Below are 16784 nucleotides of genomic sequence, written 5' to 3' on the forward strand. Positions count from 1 at the left end.
AAATCTAATTTGGGCCAAAAAATGTTTTTTTTTTGTCGCAAACAAAAAAAAATTTTTCAGCCAAGTAAATAATTTTTTTAATTAAGCAAATAAATTCATCGAGCTAAAAAATTTTATTTTATTTTTCATTTTTTTATTAAACAATTTTTTTTTTTTTTTGTTAAAATATTACAAACAATTCTGTGAAGCAAATAAATACTGTATCAGAAGCATTTATAAGGGATAGGCCAGCTTCGCAATAAGTTAAACATTTAAAACAAATTGAGAAAAAACAATTTTTTGCTTAACTCAGGAATCGAACCCAGATCGATTCGGCGCCACGCGAGAGCTTTACCAATTAAGCCATCCCAACCTTTGCCAGGTTACGTTTACTTTGCCCACATATACTGAGCCATACTGGCTTATGGTCAGTCACATTTATAAATCCTAAACACAGAATTAATATTACAAATGTTGTCGCCAATAATTTAGAAAAATGTTAGTTTTGAAATTTTACCAAAATACTGAACGGATCGTATGAATCGTTCATAAATGAATTTCGACATAAAAATAAAAAAGTTTTAAAAACAAAAAAACAAATTTAATTACAAAACAAATTGAGAAATTATTCAATATTATTTAATTGATTTATTATAATAATATAATTTAGTCATTTAATTTTTAATTTATTTAAAATAAAAAGGTGGACTTAAAATCCATTTGCTGCGCTAGTGTGAGAAAGAGAGAGAGTGGGGAGTATTCATTTCTTAGGATGCGAACGAGGGAGCATCTATGAGTGAGAATCCAAGAGAAAACTTTCTTGGCTTGAGACTCTAGTAATCTTGGTTTAAGATTTTTCGTGTGATTGTTCAGAGAAAGTACACTACACTCAAACCAAGAGTTTAAATTTTTTAAACCAACTCCCTTTATTTTTAGTTCGAGTTCGTACCGTTTATTGTTTCAAAACATCATAGTTCTTTAATTAAGTGTATAACTTTCTTGAACTAAATATTTTTATTTCTTGGTTTAAGTAAGTAACATACTTCGGTTAAGAAAAATGTTTATTATAATAAGAAATGCAAGTTTTTAAAATAAGTAATTCTATTATTGGAACGAGTATGAAATATGTATTGGCTCAAGAATTTTTTTTCTTAATTCAAGATTTGAAATTCAAGAAATTATTTCACTTCGTTCAAGAAATTTCCGGTTTTCATTCCACTCGCTGAAAAATTTCTTGGTTGAAGAAAAATTTTCTTGAGTCAAGATTTTTTTTTTCTGTGTAGTCAATTTTGTCAACTTTGAATTGTTTCGGATCGTGTTTGAATTATTTCAAATTATATTTCTGAATCAGGGATACACAAAACATGTGAAAAATGGGCACAGTACTATTTGAAGCGTATAGTTTAATATATTTTATAATTGAATACACACAAAACATGTGAACAATGGGCACAGTTCTATTTCAAGCGTCTATAATCCTTATGGCATATTTAATATTGATTTAAAGTGATTTAAAGAAGTCATAGTTAAAAAGAAATATTATTTCGTATTCATTAAGTAAATTATAAAAAAATGTTATTATCGTAATCATAAAGTTATAAATTTAGTTGGAACTGACAAATATACATACATGGGTAATTAATAAAAACTATAAAATTATCTCTATACTTTTGATTCAATTTAATAAATTATGAATGTATTTTTGTATTCAATAATCGTTGAAACATTTGAATTTAATAAATTACGAATGTATTTTTGTATTCAATAATCGTTGAAACATTAGAATTTAATAAATTATGCAATAAAATAATAATTAAATTTGTGTTAATTTATTAAAATTTTTTTTATCATTCATGCAATATAAGTGCTATCTTAGCGCATGCTCTTTTGCGACAAGTAAAATTTTTGTTTGCGTGTTACTATACCCGAGTTGTACTGACCGGAGTTGTTTTTGAGTAAAGTTGTTTTGACAGGAGTTGAACCGTCACTTTACCTTGTTTTAATGATTTCGACAAATCTACAATTAACTTTTTTGGGATACACAATCTGACTCGTGGAGCTAGTGAAATATATGATGATCTACTCTGATTCAAGCGTTCAATTTCTTTTTTCGACTTGTTCATTATAATTATCAATTCTTCTGTAAAGTATCGTAATTCAAAGCTTTAGTTATTTGTATTAATTTTCAAAAATTTGTAGACATATAAAATTTATAACAATTATATTAAACTAGTATTGAAATATTGTCATTATTTATTAATTTATCTAAAGTTCTAAATAGGTTTAATAAATCTTAGAATTAGTTGTAAATCTACAAGTTATTAATTAAATTAAATCAAACAATTTTAACAATAAATTTGCGAAAAAAAATATACTAACTTATAAACTCCCATAGCGATGGGTTATCATTCATGTTGTTATGCAATAACGACCAAAACAAAACTGGAATTGTATTAAGGCTGTCGGTATCTTCGAATAGATTCATTGATTCAACCCCAACTCTTTGTATCCATGTTTCTCGAAAGTAATTTATAAAATCCGAGAGTTCATTTTGCAATTGAGGTGTTAATGAATTAATTAACTCTTGAAATCCATCAGCTATCATTTCTCTCGGTAATAAAATCAGGGACATACAATTTCTCAAGAAAGTTTCTTGACCAACATTGACAAATTGTATATTTTTTTCAAAAGATTCGTAAAATAATATCTAGAAATAATAACAAATTTAAAAAAATGATCAGTAAATATTTATAATTCTATTAATTTCCAAATTAACTTACACGGCAATAATTATTAAATGTGCCATACACTTGGCTCTCAGGAAAATTTGTTTTTATATGCCCTTTAAAGTCGAAATCGGTATATATTTTGCGAAGATGAATGCCAGGTATTAATAAATTTCGCACATTATACATTATTGTGGCGCAGGTTTCATACTAGACCATAAAATTATTCCAATTGGAAAGACCTATAGGAGATATATTTTTATTTTACACAAATATTTTTATATTATATTTCATTAGGAACCATGTTTTATTTTTAGTAACTTACGTAATGATGGTGTGAACCCAATAAAAAAGTTAGCAGACGAGTATTTCCAAAATGAGGAACAACTTTTATTGTTGAGCTAACATGCAAAACATCAAACATAAAAGATTGAGCAAATTCTGGATCACCCAATAATAAAGCATCATTTTCAACGTTATATAATTTTATGAATCTGCCATCAGCATACTCTTTTAATTTCAAGTATTCACATCTCGATAACATATTTGTCAAATCTTCATAAGTAGTAGGGGCTGACAAGTCAACGAATATTTTTTTTTGCCAATTATTCATTTCGGTCCTGATTAATGTAAATGGTAATCTAAGCTTTGCATCAGGGTAACTGAAAAAAATATATATTCGACACATATAATTAACAAAAAAAAAAAAATTAAAACATCATTTTTTTGGGCATATAATTTACTTACAAACTTGAAACAGTTTCATAAATATCTTCGATCGAATAGAAACATTTTTTACTTGCTATTTTGAGATCATCTCGGAACCGTTTAATACGATTATTTAAAAATTCACTCGAATGTTTGTGTTGTGATATAAAAAATGTTTTCGGGCGATCCAGAACTTTCACACCACGAACTGGACACTTCTTAGAATTTTTTTTTTTGACAGTGTACAATGTCCGTTTGGAACGACTATTTTTTTTTTTTTGCCCCCACTGAAAAATATTGTTGTAGACATTGAAAAAAAAATTCTCTGAAAGTTTTAGCTCTTAATTTTAATTCTAAGTACTTGACATTTGATTTTGAAATTTTCCCATTTAAAATACATGGAAAAGTTGGGATTTTTTTTTTAATTCTCTATAACTCAGCCGCATTTTAAGTTATCGGGTCGCCGTTTGCGGCATTTTTTAGGTAATTTAATACTCTTCAAAAGTCTCCTTAATAGTTTTACTCAGACTCTAATTGTTTTTTCTGTATTGGTTCTGAAAATAATTTTTTTAATAATAATTTGGGTTTTTAGTTGATATTAACTAAATAACGAAATTTGAAGAAAAAGTGCAGATAACGATTTTTTAGGAAATTTTATTCGCTACAAAAAAGGTCCTCTTAGTTAAGTAGCTTAAGTTCTCCGTTCACGTGATATAGGGATTTTAGTAATTTTGTAAATAAAATATTTGTCAAAAATTTTTCCGAAGTTCATCAATTTGACCCCTTCTGATTTTAATGACTGGATTAAATTAATGAAAGGAAAATTATTTACTAATTTAAAATTGAAATGAAATAGCATTTGGTGGAATTTTTTGACAAATATTTTATTTACAAAATTACTGAAATCTCTATATCACGTGAACGAAGAACTTGAGCCACTTAACTAAAAGGACCTTTTTTGTAGCGAATAAAATTTCCTAAAAAATCGTTATCTGCACTTTTTCTTCAAATTTCGTTATTTAGTTAATATCAACTAAAAACCCAAATTATTGTTAAAAAAATTATTTTCAGAACCAATACAGAAAAAACAATTAGAGTCCGAGTAAAACTATTCAGGAGACTTTTGAAGAGTATCAAATTACCTAAAAAATGCCGGAAACGGCGACCCAATAACTTAAAATGCGGCTGAGTTATAGAGAATTAAAAAAAAAATCCCAACTTTCCCATGTATTTTAAATGGGAAAATTTCAAAATCAAATGTAAAGTACTTAGAATTAAAATTAAGAGCTAAAACTTTCAGAGAATTTTTTTTTCAATGTCTACAACAATATTTTTCAGTGGGAGCGAAAAAAAAAAAATAGTCGTTCCAAACGGACCACCCTAGTGTACATGCCTACATAAAAACAAAAAAAAATTTCGTTAATGACCAAATTTGAATTGTGTCAGTCTATTACGTATAAACTTTTGATTTCGGTTATATATCATACATGATTCTTTGTGTAATGACTGATGTGCAATAAATTAATCTAATTACAACAGGTACCATCAATACTTTGAAATAACGATAATAAAATTTATTTACTTTGTCATGCATATACTATTTAAATTAATGAATTCATATAATCATTCATCATAGTATAAAAATACAGTTATTAAAAATTAATTTACTTAAGATTGATAACAATTTTAATTACTTACTTTTTAATTCCTACTGTCTTTTCTACGTGATAAAAATTACCATCCTCCTCTATAACTTCTCTGTTCGCCATTCTTCTGTATTTTCAATGAATTCCAATTCTTTTATTTTAATTTTTTAAAATTTGTATAGAATTGAACAATTATCTCGATTTTTTGCAGATATTTAGTCACTTTAAAACAAAGAAATGCGTAACACGCGTACACAAATTTGTAGTTCAGTTAATAAGATGTTCATTTGTTTCATTTTTTTTTTTTTTTTAAAGCAACTATCGGTTTATATGTAGTGGTAACAAGTGCATTACAGAACGGCAACAAAAGAACATTATTTAGGATCAATTGGATATATATATATATATATATATTTATATATATTCATTTACTTATTTTTTTTATTCATATACAAATTTAATTAAATTGTATATAAATAATTAAAGTTTTAAATCACACGATATCGCAGAAAAAAAATGATTGAATCCAATAATGATTTTTAGTACAAATAATTTCTTAATTCATTCATAAAAAATTATTAGTTTCTAACTACTTAATTGATCAATCATCTATTATATCGACTGAACAATTCATAAAAAATATAAAATATATAACGCAACGGTTCGTACGGATATACTGACTCACATGTGATCACTTAAATATTAAAAGTTAGATTATAAACCATGCAAAAATTATTTCAGTTTGATAATAAAAAAAATTCAAGTTATATTTTTTACGATGGGCATTGTTACACACGTCGTCATGACACTCAAATGTAAGTTTTACCCCAATGACTACTTTTTTATTCAAATGAATATTGATGAGGTAAACTCATACTCTAGAAGAAGTAAGCCAACTTTTCTTTTGTCTTTGCTCTTGCTTATAGTTGCTGGCATAAATGAACTATGGTTCAGTCTGATAGATTTATATTTAAACTAAATTGATAAAAAATTAAAAACCTCTATTTAAAACTATATCTTGATTCTTATTAATATAAAAATTTTACGCGTTGAAGTTCATATTTTGTCAAATTCCTCATCTTCTTAATCAGTATCCATGCCCTCGCGGATTCGGGGTTACTGTGAAATCACAGTGAAATCACAGTGAAATCACAGTGAAATCAATTTTACCGTAAGTTTACTGTGTATTGATGGTAATTTCATAGTGAATTCACAGTCGTTTTGTGCTATTTCGTCACTCTGGTTATATAGTAATTTTACAGTAATTTTATGGTAGTTCCATAGTGATTTCACTTGTGATTCTTTTGTAGGTTTACAATTAAATTACCATACTTTCATGATAATTTTACTGTCGATCAGCTATCGATTTATGGTAACCCAACAATGGTAACACTGAGGCTTTATCATGGGTTCACAGTCAGTTTATCGTGATTTCACTACGTATTCATTGTGATTCCATAGTAATCTGATAGTGTTAACTCTGTGACTTAACAATAGTTTCACAGTCAGTTCATAGTGGTTTAACCATGAATTTACCGTGATCCCATGACAACCTAGTAGTATTAGCACTGTGACTCTATGATATTTTCACAGCAAATTATTTGCGTTTTCTCCATGATTTCACTCTACTTTGATAGTGATCTGATACGGTACATCTATCATTAATCCAATTTCAAAATCAAAATTTGAATTTTTAATGTCATTAATCGATAGAAATGGAATTAAAAAAAAAATAATATCAATTATTTCATAAATGCTCCTATAATTATTTGTAAGTTTAGCAAATATTTGGGCACATATGTATTTTATTTATTATAAATTTAGCTATTTTAGGAATTTCCGAGCGAAACTTTATCTATAATTATCTAATTTAGTTAATTTTATAAAAGCTTAAGACGGTAAAATTCTTCAGAATTATGAAAAAAAATAAATAAATAAAAAAATTGTATAACTTTTTTTTCAAAACTGTATAAATTGAATTTAAACTACTGCAAAAAATAAAGAGAACATCATTTAGATTAATATTTCAATAGTAAATATTTATTATTTATCATAATTTAAAATAAAATATTCTTAAATTAAGAAAACTTGATGATTTACAAATGAAGGCAAAAATTTTTTTTTTATAAATATCGAATTCTTTTAATTTTATAGTATTTAATAAAATAATTTTTCTTATAGCTTAGTCTTGAGTATATATAGTATTGAATAGCATGAAGTAACAGATTAAATATTTAGTTCCGAATGCGATTTTTCGATTCGATTTATAAAGTATGTTTTTATTTAATATAGGCTCTGATACATAGTATAAGTAAAAAACATCTTAAAAATAACTTAAACAGATTGAAAATAAAATATATTATTTTTGGTTTATACTTGGTTATAGTTATAATATAAATCTCAGTATAATTTTTATCTTTAGTATATCTAATTTTGTCTATAATCTTATCGTTTGTTTGTGTGTCTTTTGACATTTTTAATAAATTTTTAAATGAAGATATGGAAAAAAGTAAAACCATAAAAACATAAATTTTAACTTACGAACTAATAGACTCTATATAAAAATAATATATTAATATATAATACTATATGCTTAGTAACTAATATTTACATATTTACATTTAGGTTTTCTAAAAGGTTTATGATAACCCGTTTTTATGTTTGCTACTTGGGGTTGGTGAGTTTACTTATCTAGCTCGCCGTTGCCGTTGCTGTCGTTTTTGTTGTTGTTGTTGTTGTTGTTTAAATCTAGCTCGTCTCCTGAGCTCGTCCATGTGTTTGGCGTCGTTTTGGAGCCACCAATAGCGTTTCGATAGCCTGTCCAGGCTGGATTTGTCTGCATCTGATAAGGCTGTTGAATACACCAGGTTGTTGCGGTGTACGTTTTCATCAAGCGGTATTGCCTTATTGGTGCAATGCCTTTTGATGTGATGTATGGTTGGAATGTTGTTTTCATCCTGGATTAATCCGAGTTTGTCCAGGTTGGTAAATACTTCAGGTGTTGAGTATTTACTTCTGGCCATTCTATGAACCTGAAACATATCTGTACATTTAAGGTTTTTCAAGTAACTATTATCAATTTGATTCAAGGTACTGAAATATTTTCTGGTGAGTCTTAATGTGAAGACATCAAACCGCGGGATGCCCGATAAATTATATAATGTATGGTTATCAACTTGTTTTAGGTAATTTGACTCAGCAGTTCTATAGAGTCCAAGACAGTTTCTTAGGCAGGATCTTTCCAATCTCCTATATTTTTCCATTACTGAGGCACCAGTGTTCCACCATATTGGAGTTGCGTAGGCAAGAATTGGCCTTATAAGAAGTTGGTAGCAGATGATTTTGGCTTTAGCTTCAATGTTCCTATTGTAGAAAATTCTTGCATTTGCCCTGATGGCGTTTTTGGCTTTGCCTATTTGCATTTTATGATGTTCATTCATTCTAAGTAGATAATCAAATTTAACACCTAGATATTTAACTGTATTCTTGGATGGAATTTCAATTTCTTCTCTTGTCTCTTGATCGGTCATTGTTATCTTGAAATCTTTAATTTTCTTGACAGTTTGGGATGTAATTTCATTTACTGTTTTCCTGAAAAGAATAGCTTCACTTTTATGAGGATTTATTTTTAAATTCCAATCAAGATAATATTTATTAATTGAGTCTAGGATGTTTTTGAGCGTTTTTTGTATCTCAGGTACTTTGTTACTTGCAAAATAATAGATAAGATCATCAGCATATGCAATTGAGTGCAGAAATTTTTTGGTGTTGAGTCCAAAGAGATTTAGAATTTCTCTATTAAAGATGTTGAAGAGAATTGGTGATGTTACAGTACCTTGTTGAAGTCCTTCTATTATTTTGAAGATGTAAGTAGAAGTATCTTTTCCATTCCAGGTGTAAAATGATTTTCCATGTATCATATCGGTGATCAGTTGTATTAGATATCTCGGGAAATCCAGTGTAATTAATAGGTAGGTGAGTCCATTCAGCCATACGGAGTCGAAGGCTTTTTCCAGATCTAATAAAATTGCTCCAACTAGCTTACCGTTTAGGATATAATTATTTATGTCTGATGCTAATTTGTTTATAGCATGAGTGGTTGAATGTCTTGCTCTGAAACCAAACTGATTATCTGGAATTATTTTATTAGTGTCTATGTGATCTATTAAGTTAATTTTTATAATTTTTTCAAAGATTTTACTGATGTTATTTGTTAAGCTGATTGCTCTGTAACTACCTGGGTCGGCTAGGTTTTTATCTTTTTTCTTAATGGGAATTACCTTGGCTACTTTCCACCTTATTGGATAGTATGTATGGTTGATGGCGTTGTTGAAGATTATGGTGTAATCCTTGATTATCTGTTCCGGAAGATTTTTTAAGGCGATCATTGGGATATTGTCGGTTCCGCTGGATGTTTTATTTTTTGCTTTTTTAAGCAATACTGTAGTGGTGATGAAGCTATGAAAAATCTTTGGCGAATCTTGTTCCATTAAAGGATAGTGAGCTCTCATGTCATTAGAGAAAGAAGTGATTGTGACGTTGTTCTGTCTGTTAGTTTGTATGGAATTTTTTATCTCGTTGGAGTAATTGTCTGCGTTAATCTTGATTTCAGTAAGTAAATTTGTAAATCGTGGTGAATTTATGGTTTCAAATTGTTTACCTATGATGTTGAGTTTGGAGGTTTCTTTTGTGATTATGAATTGATCATCATTTAGTTCAGTTAATTCTTCAGACTGTTTGAGCTCATCAGTAAGTAGTGGACTATTCTTGTTTAATCGTAGATTTGAAATTGTAGGTGCTTCTTTGTGTCTAAAAAATTTGTTGATTGTTGGAAAGAATGTGTTGGAATCCCTGAAGTTGACGTTTTTACCTTTGGCTTCCCAATATGCTGTTGTGGGCTTCTGAAATTCTTTGTGAAGTTGATTATTAATCTCAGTTATTTGTTTTTTAATTTTTCTGACAATTTGTGAGTTCCTGTAGTTATAGAATTTTATAGTGTTATGAAGTAATGTGATTAATTGGTTTTTGATTGAATGCAGTTTTTTGATCCTATTATTAATATATTTCCATTGTCCTGGTTTCTTTTCAGGATCATTTTTTGGAATGGTTTCATCAATAGCCCGCAATATTGTTTTTTCTAAATTTTCTATGTATTTGTCAATTTCGTCAATTGTCAGGTTTCTATTGAAAGGAATATCTAATGTGTAATTATTTAAAATAGAATTTTGGAATTTCCTCCAATTTGCCTTTTTATAGTTGTAAGTAGGATTTGGTGGTCCGTTGAGATTAATTCCGTCGAATATAGTGCTTGTATTTATCTCAAAGGTTAAAGCTGAATGATCACTATCATAAGGTAGAACTTTCAATTTACCTTGTTGTTTATTGAGTATTTCAATTCTAGTATCCGCTAGGCAGTAGTCAAGATAAGAGCCCGCTGATCGGAAGGTTGGTTCAGCTGCAGGGTATAAGATAGTTCTATAACATAGAGACTTATCTTCGTACCATTGAAACATTTGTCTTTCACGACAATTGATGATATTACTTCCCCAATCAGGATGTTTGGCATTGAAGTCTCCAACCAAAATATGATAAGTGTTTGGTTTTGTGAGTTTGAAATCTGTAAAAATTTGGTTAAGCTCTTTTATAAATGTTTGTTTATTACTATTTGGTGCGTAAATGCTGATGAAAGTTAATATTTTATTTGACTGTGTTGTTAAATTTGCCACAGTATATTCTATTGCTTTATTACGGTGCGAGTTCGGGTATGTAATTGCGGTGTAGGAGATCCGATTGTGAATGACAATCGCTGTACCTCCTCCATTTTTATCATTAGGGCGATCTGTTCTGATTATGTTATAGTTTCTGAAATTAAAGAAATTTTTAGAATTTAATTTAGTTTCTGATATCATTGCAATATCAATGTTGTTGTTTTCCAAGAAAATTTCTAAGTCTGCTCTTCTTTTTGTAGCTCTGATTGAATTCACGTTGATGGCGCAAATTTTGATGATATTTTTAGTATTGTTATAGGTGTTTGCCATAATTATTCAAAATTGTAGAGGCTTTGAATGTTTTGGGTATTCAAATCAATTCTTTTGAAAACTTCTTTAAACTGTTTGTTAATATGGGACATGATGAAGTTTTTGAAACTGTTTAATATTTCATTAAGACCTTGGAGATTTGGTTGTGAGGTTGGGCCATCTTGTGCTCGTTGATCTGGGGTTGTAGTATTTGGGTGATGCTGAAGGTGAGCATCGGTACCTCTTCTAGTAGTGTTAGCATATGAGATGTTAGGATTTACTAACCTACTGATGCTGTTAATTTTATTGGCTTTGTGTTGTCTTCTTATTGATGTAGCTAATTTCTTTTGCCCATTTGCAAATTTCATGTATGGACATCCAGCATATGAAGCAGGGTGTCCATGTTCACCGCAGTTGGAGCATTTAGTAAGTTCCGGTTTGCTACCTTTGGCAACTGGGCAGTCTTCGTCCTTCTCGTGATTTTGAGCACATCTTACGCAGCGAGGTTCATAATTACAGTTGCTGCTTGCGTGTCCAACTTGTTGGCATCGAGCACATTGGAAAATTTTTTTTCTCCTCAGTCTTTCCCATTTGATTGGTTGGTTCAGCAGTCTTTTTTGTCTGGTGAGGTTAGCAGTCTTACTCTCGTTTGAGCATTGAACTTAAAAATGATAAAAACTTTTATCAGTTTTTTTAAACTCTAATTTACTTACTTTAGTAATTATAATATCAGGTATTTGGAGGTCCTTAATTGCATCTATCACATTATCAACTTCAAAACCACCACGTATTCCTTTCAATACTAGTGTCTTTGGTTTCTCGTCTCTTGGCGTAAACGTGTAGAATTCCATTTTATTTGTTTTAAGTACTTCTTTAATTATCACAAAAGTGTCTTTGGTATTAGCGTAAACGTTCCGAATGCGTGTGGTGGCCGAGCGGGCTAAAGTACATGACTTAAGCTACTCTCAATCGAAGGGTCGGCAGTTCGAGTCCCATCATGCGTTAAAAAAAAATAAAATTCCTTCTTTACCGAGGGTAAAAAAATAGCATTTAATCCTCCAGAGGAATTACATGAAGTCGTACAAAGGGATAATAAATAATTTTTTTAAACAAGAAAAATTATTTATTGAAAAACCAAGATTAGGATTATTGTTTCTATTATAATATTATTATTAATTTTATTATTATTATCTTTGAATCAATAAATATAGGATCTCAATATTGCCCCTAAATCTCGATGAAAACTAAGCAGATCCAGGGTTAAATGATTAAGAAATCACAGTAATATTACTGTCAATTCACAGCGATATTATTGTGATTTCACGAAGAATCTATAGTAAGACTGCTGTGAAATCACTGTATGATCACGGTATTATTAATGAGAAAGCATGACTGAAGCACTGCAGATCCAGCATAAACTGATAGTGAAATCACTGTAAATACACAGTAATACTACTGTCAACTTACAGCTATACTACTGTAAATTGACTGTTATGCTATTGTGATTCTACTATGAATCGATGGTGAAATCATCATAAAATTACCATCGGATGATAATTATCACACAGTAAGCAAATGGCACAAAGTTACAGTGATTTCACTGTCATTTCACTATGGGTTCACTATCTTTCTACTATGATTTCACCGAAATTTCACCATGATTTCGGAGTAATCCCGAGTCCGCGAGGGCAAGCTATGAGCATTGTTATGTTTCATAGATTGGTTAGATAATATCAATTGTATACATTACAATTACAAATGTATTGTTTTTTTTTGTAATTATATAATTTCGTTTTTGTGTAGATATGTCCAATGTCACACGAGGTTTATGAAAAACTGCAGAGCTCGAGGTGTAACAAACCGAGGGCCACCGGTTACTTTGTTGAAAAAACATAATCATTCTAAAAATTTTGATTTACAGCCTATATATGACTTTAAACAAGAACTTTATAAAATTGTAACATCAAGTTTTCGAGATTTAAGAAGTATTTACGATGAGCTATGTGTTAAGTAGATATTTTTAATTTTATTATATTTGAATACAAAAATCTCGACTGTATCATTAAATCTTTGTTATTATGTTATTATTTTTCTTTTAATATTAATACAAAATACAGACACCAAAAGGATCCTCTCTTGTGCCATTTTGTCGCATAGAGAGAGTAATGCAACAGTGGCGGAGAAAAATTTGCCCACCGACCCCTGGTTCACTTGGTGAATATTATTTACGATTAAAATTGGATCGTTGGCAATATTTATATCGATCTCAGAACAGTAATTTAACTGTTGCTAATGTTTATGGCAGAGATGGTTCGATTGCCACAGTTTTTATTGACCCTGATTTATTACAAAATATTCACACAACTAATTTATACATGGATGCGACTTACAAAGTTTGCCCATCCGATCCAAAAAATTCAATCTATCAATTTTTTACAATTTTGGCGTCAATAAATAACGTGGTATGATAAATTATAATTATTATAAAAAGATTATATCTAAATAGTTTATTATTAAAATTATGTACTTTCAGATTTTGCCTGTCGCCTGGAGCCTCATGTCGAGGAAATCAACGGCGTGTTATGTAGCTGTCATTGAGCGTTTTTAGTTTTTTACTCAACATGTTACTGTTTTATCTCACATGACAGATTTTGAAGCAGGTCTTCGAAAAGCATTACGAGAGTCATATCCCAATGCAACCGCTCAAAGTTGTTATTTTCATTTTGTACAAGTAAGTTCTATCAGTTGTTTATCGATTATTTTTATTTATTAGTAATACCGTTTTATGAAATGTTTAGTTATAATAAATTTATAAAAACTGATCAAGGTTCATTATTTTCAGGCCATTATTAAAAAAGCCAAAGAGTTAGGTATATTAAAAAAAATAGAAAACTGGGAAGACGGAAAAAAATTTTTTAGAAAGATACTTGCTCTAGCACTGCTACCAAGTGGTGATATTTTACAAGCATTTCATTGGTTACTCCAAATACATACTCCTTTCTATCATATTTTCAAAAACTTTCTCGACTATTTCATAGATTATTGGTTACTAAAAATTACACCAGCAGGATTTAGTGTCTATAGATTAAAAATTAAAACTAACAACTATACCGAATCATATCATCGAAGACTCAACAAGTTTTTCGGCTTACATTCATCACTTTGGCAATTTACCTGTAAGAAGTTACTTATGTTATTATTAATAAGCAATTTAAGTTATTTTAGCTATTGCTCCATTACAAAACTTTAATTTTTATGTTAAGTGAACCTCCGACGCCTTCATGAAATCACAAAAATTGAAGTATAATCGTTATTACTATTGCAACCTGTACGAAGAGAGACACGACCGAAAGATTTACTTCGAGCTCAATTGCTGGACCCCTTGTAGGAAAAAAAAAAAAATTGATAACCGGGCCAGTCTTGGCACAATACTGGGCTACCGAGGCTCGGCCTCCCAAGGTTGGTCCGAGATCCGACCAACGTTCAAGTGACGAGTCTTGGTTTGCTAGTCTTGGGCCAAGATTCAGCCAATGCTCAAGTGACAAGCCTTGGTTTGCCAGTCTTGGGACAAGGTTCAGCCAATACTCAAGTGACAAGCCTTGGGCCAAGATTCAGCCAATGCTCGAGTGACAAGCCTTGGTTTGCCAGTCTTGGGACAAGGTTCAGCCAATACTAAAGTGACATGCCTTGGTTTGCCAGTCTTGGGACAAGGTTCAGCCAATGCTCAAGTGACAAGCATTCGTTTGCCAGTCTTGGGACAAGGTTCAGCCATTATACAAGTGGCAAGCCTTGGTTTACCAGTCTAAATAACAAATGGTACCTAAAGACCCCTGGCTTTTGTGAATAGCGTAACAGCTTAGTGGATAAGACGCTTGCCTAGCAATCATGAAGGACCAGGTTCGAGACCCAGCAAATGCAAAACAAAAATGAGTTTCATCGATCCACCTGATTTCTCTGTGTACAAATTTATTTCCATATGTTACCATCACGCACATGTCTACTAGTATTTTTTTTTTTTAATTTATTTTTAATAAGCTAGGTGCTTATTTAGCAACAGTCTTGGCACAATACTGGCTCTCGATATTGGGCCAATACTTAGATGCAGTCTTGGCACAACACTGTCACTCAAGCTTGGCTGGGTGTTATCATTTCGATGCTTAGACAGACTTGGGCCAAGCTTGGATTTCAAACTTTCCCCAGAGTTAATAAGTCTTGCGCCAAGCCTCGGCCAAGCTTGGGCCTATTGTTTCTTCCTATAAGGGACAGGGCATGGGAATTATATGATTTTGATGTGTTAGACATTCCACATTTTCTTGAACTTGCTGAATATATATCACCTGTGTTGGCCGATGGAAATATATAAATAAGTATCGAGGATGTAGATAATTTTATTCATATTCCCATTTACAGATACGGTTAGTATCAACACTTAAATTTTAAGATAAACATATATAGCAAAATAGTTTCCATTTCTTGAATTGACCTTCTTTATAGTTGCAGTCGCTGAGGATAATTATGTGGCTATTAATAATGATGAAGCGAACCATGTGCAGCATATACTCTTCATCCAATAAAATTAGAAAATTTCATTAAGAAAAAAGAGCTTGGAAATTGAGTGAAAAATAACTTTGTCTCAAAAAAAACTATGTTAAATTGCTACTGAAGAACGTCTACAGTTAAAATGCCTTTTGTGCAACGAGTCAGTGCAGAACTTTGCTTGTGTATTAGAAATAATAACGTAAATATGATCACAATTGCATAAGTATGTTTTTGAACAACAAAAATATATATTGAAATTTTATTTATTAATTATATTGACATTCAGTAAAATACTTCATTTTTTAAATTATGCTTTTTTAAGTAACTAAAAATTATATGAAAAAAATTATAATAAAATTGTTTTGTGTGTAATTTTCATTATAATATCTTTATTTCTAATAAAAAATTGAGTTTAATCAAATTTTACAAGCTTATATTTTAATTACTCATATTCAATTATAATATATTTAATTAAGCACTATAATTTAGTTAGAACAACAATATGTTGACAATGAATTAATAAATTTTTTTCTTAAATTTAAATTTGCAGATATTTTTGCTTCTTTAATAGTAGATTTCTGTTTGAAGAAAAATTTATACCGTGTTACTTACTTATCAACAATCGCAAAAAGCTGTCGATAAAGAAGTAATTAACTTAACTAACAAAATAGGTCACTTAAAGGACTAAATATTTCGGACGATTTTTCAATTTCTTAATTTTTTTCTCGAGTAATTTTTATTTCTACCAAATTTTTTTTCGTTCTAATAAACATATCGGATAATATTTTCATCTTCAAACTTTTGTCCATCACTTTTTATTTCGCTCTTGTATATTTCTCGGTTAATTTTCTTTTCATGTAAACTATACTGCCGTCACATTATTCATAGCCAGACGTTTCTGGCGCCCAAAAAAATCTCAAAATTTACCAGGAAGCCTTTTTTGAGGGGTACTAAAAAATATCAAAAAATTAAGAAAATCGGAAAAAACAATTTTTGAAACCATCCAATTTGGCGTGGAATGCCCCTTACATATGGTGTTTTTAAATATAGTGAAACCTAAATTTACAATTATACCCAGTGAACACAATTATGTCAATCTGACGTCAGAATGATGTCAGCTACGTCATGATTTACGTCAGATGTAAGTCATATATGAGTGACATATGACT

The 16784-nt window shown here is 29.9% G+C and overlaps 2 long non-coding RNA genes across 2 annotated transcripts; one reads left to right on the plus strand and one right to left on the minus strand.

Moving 5' to 3' along the window:
- Positions 1 to 1737: 1737 nt before the first annotated feature.
- On the minus strand, positions 1738 to 3719 carry LOC130665869 (uncharacterized). Its single transcript, XR_008989599.1, has 5 exons — positions 3453 to 3719; positions 3031 to 3367; positions 2760 to 2947; positions 2359 to 2686; positions 1738 to 2119 (listed from the first exon to the last, which is right to left on the minus strand). It is a non-coding gene; the product is annotated as an uncharacterized LOC130665869 (long non-coding RNA).
- A 9917-nt stretch (positions 3720 to 13636) lies between these two features.
- On the plus strand, positions 13637 to 15822 carry LOC130665862 (uncharacterized). The gene is made up of 4 exons (XR_008989598.1): positions 13637 to 13807; positions 13919 to 14252; positions 14340 to 15491; positions 15571 to 15822. It is a non-coding gene; the product is annotated as an uncharacterized LOC130665862 (long non-coding RNA).
- Positions 15823 to 16784: the final 962 nt, after the last annotated feature.

Source organism: Microplitis mediator, chromosome 1 (genome assembly GCF_029852145.1).
Source record: "Microplitis mediator isolate UGA2020A chromosome 1, iyMicMedi2.1, whole genome shotgun sequence".
NCBI classification, from domain to species: Eukaryota; Metazoa; Arthropoda; class Insecta; order Hymenoptera; family Braconidae; genus Microplitis; species Microplitis mediator.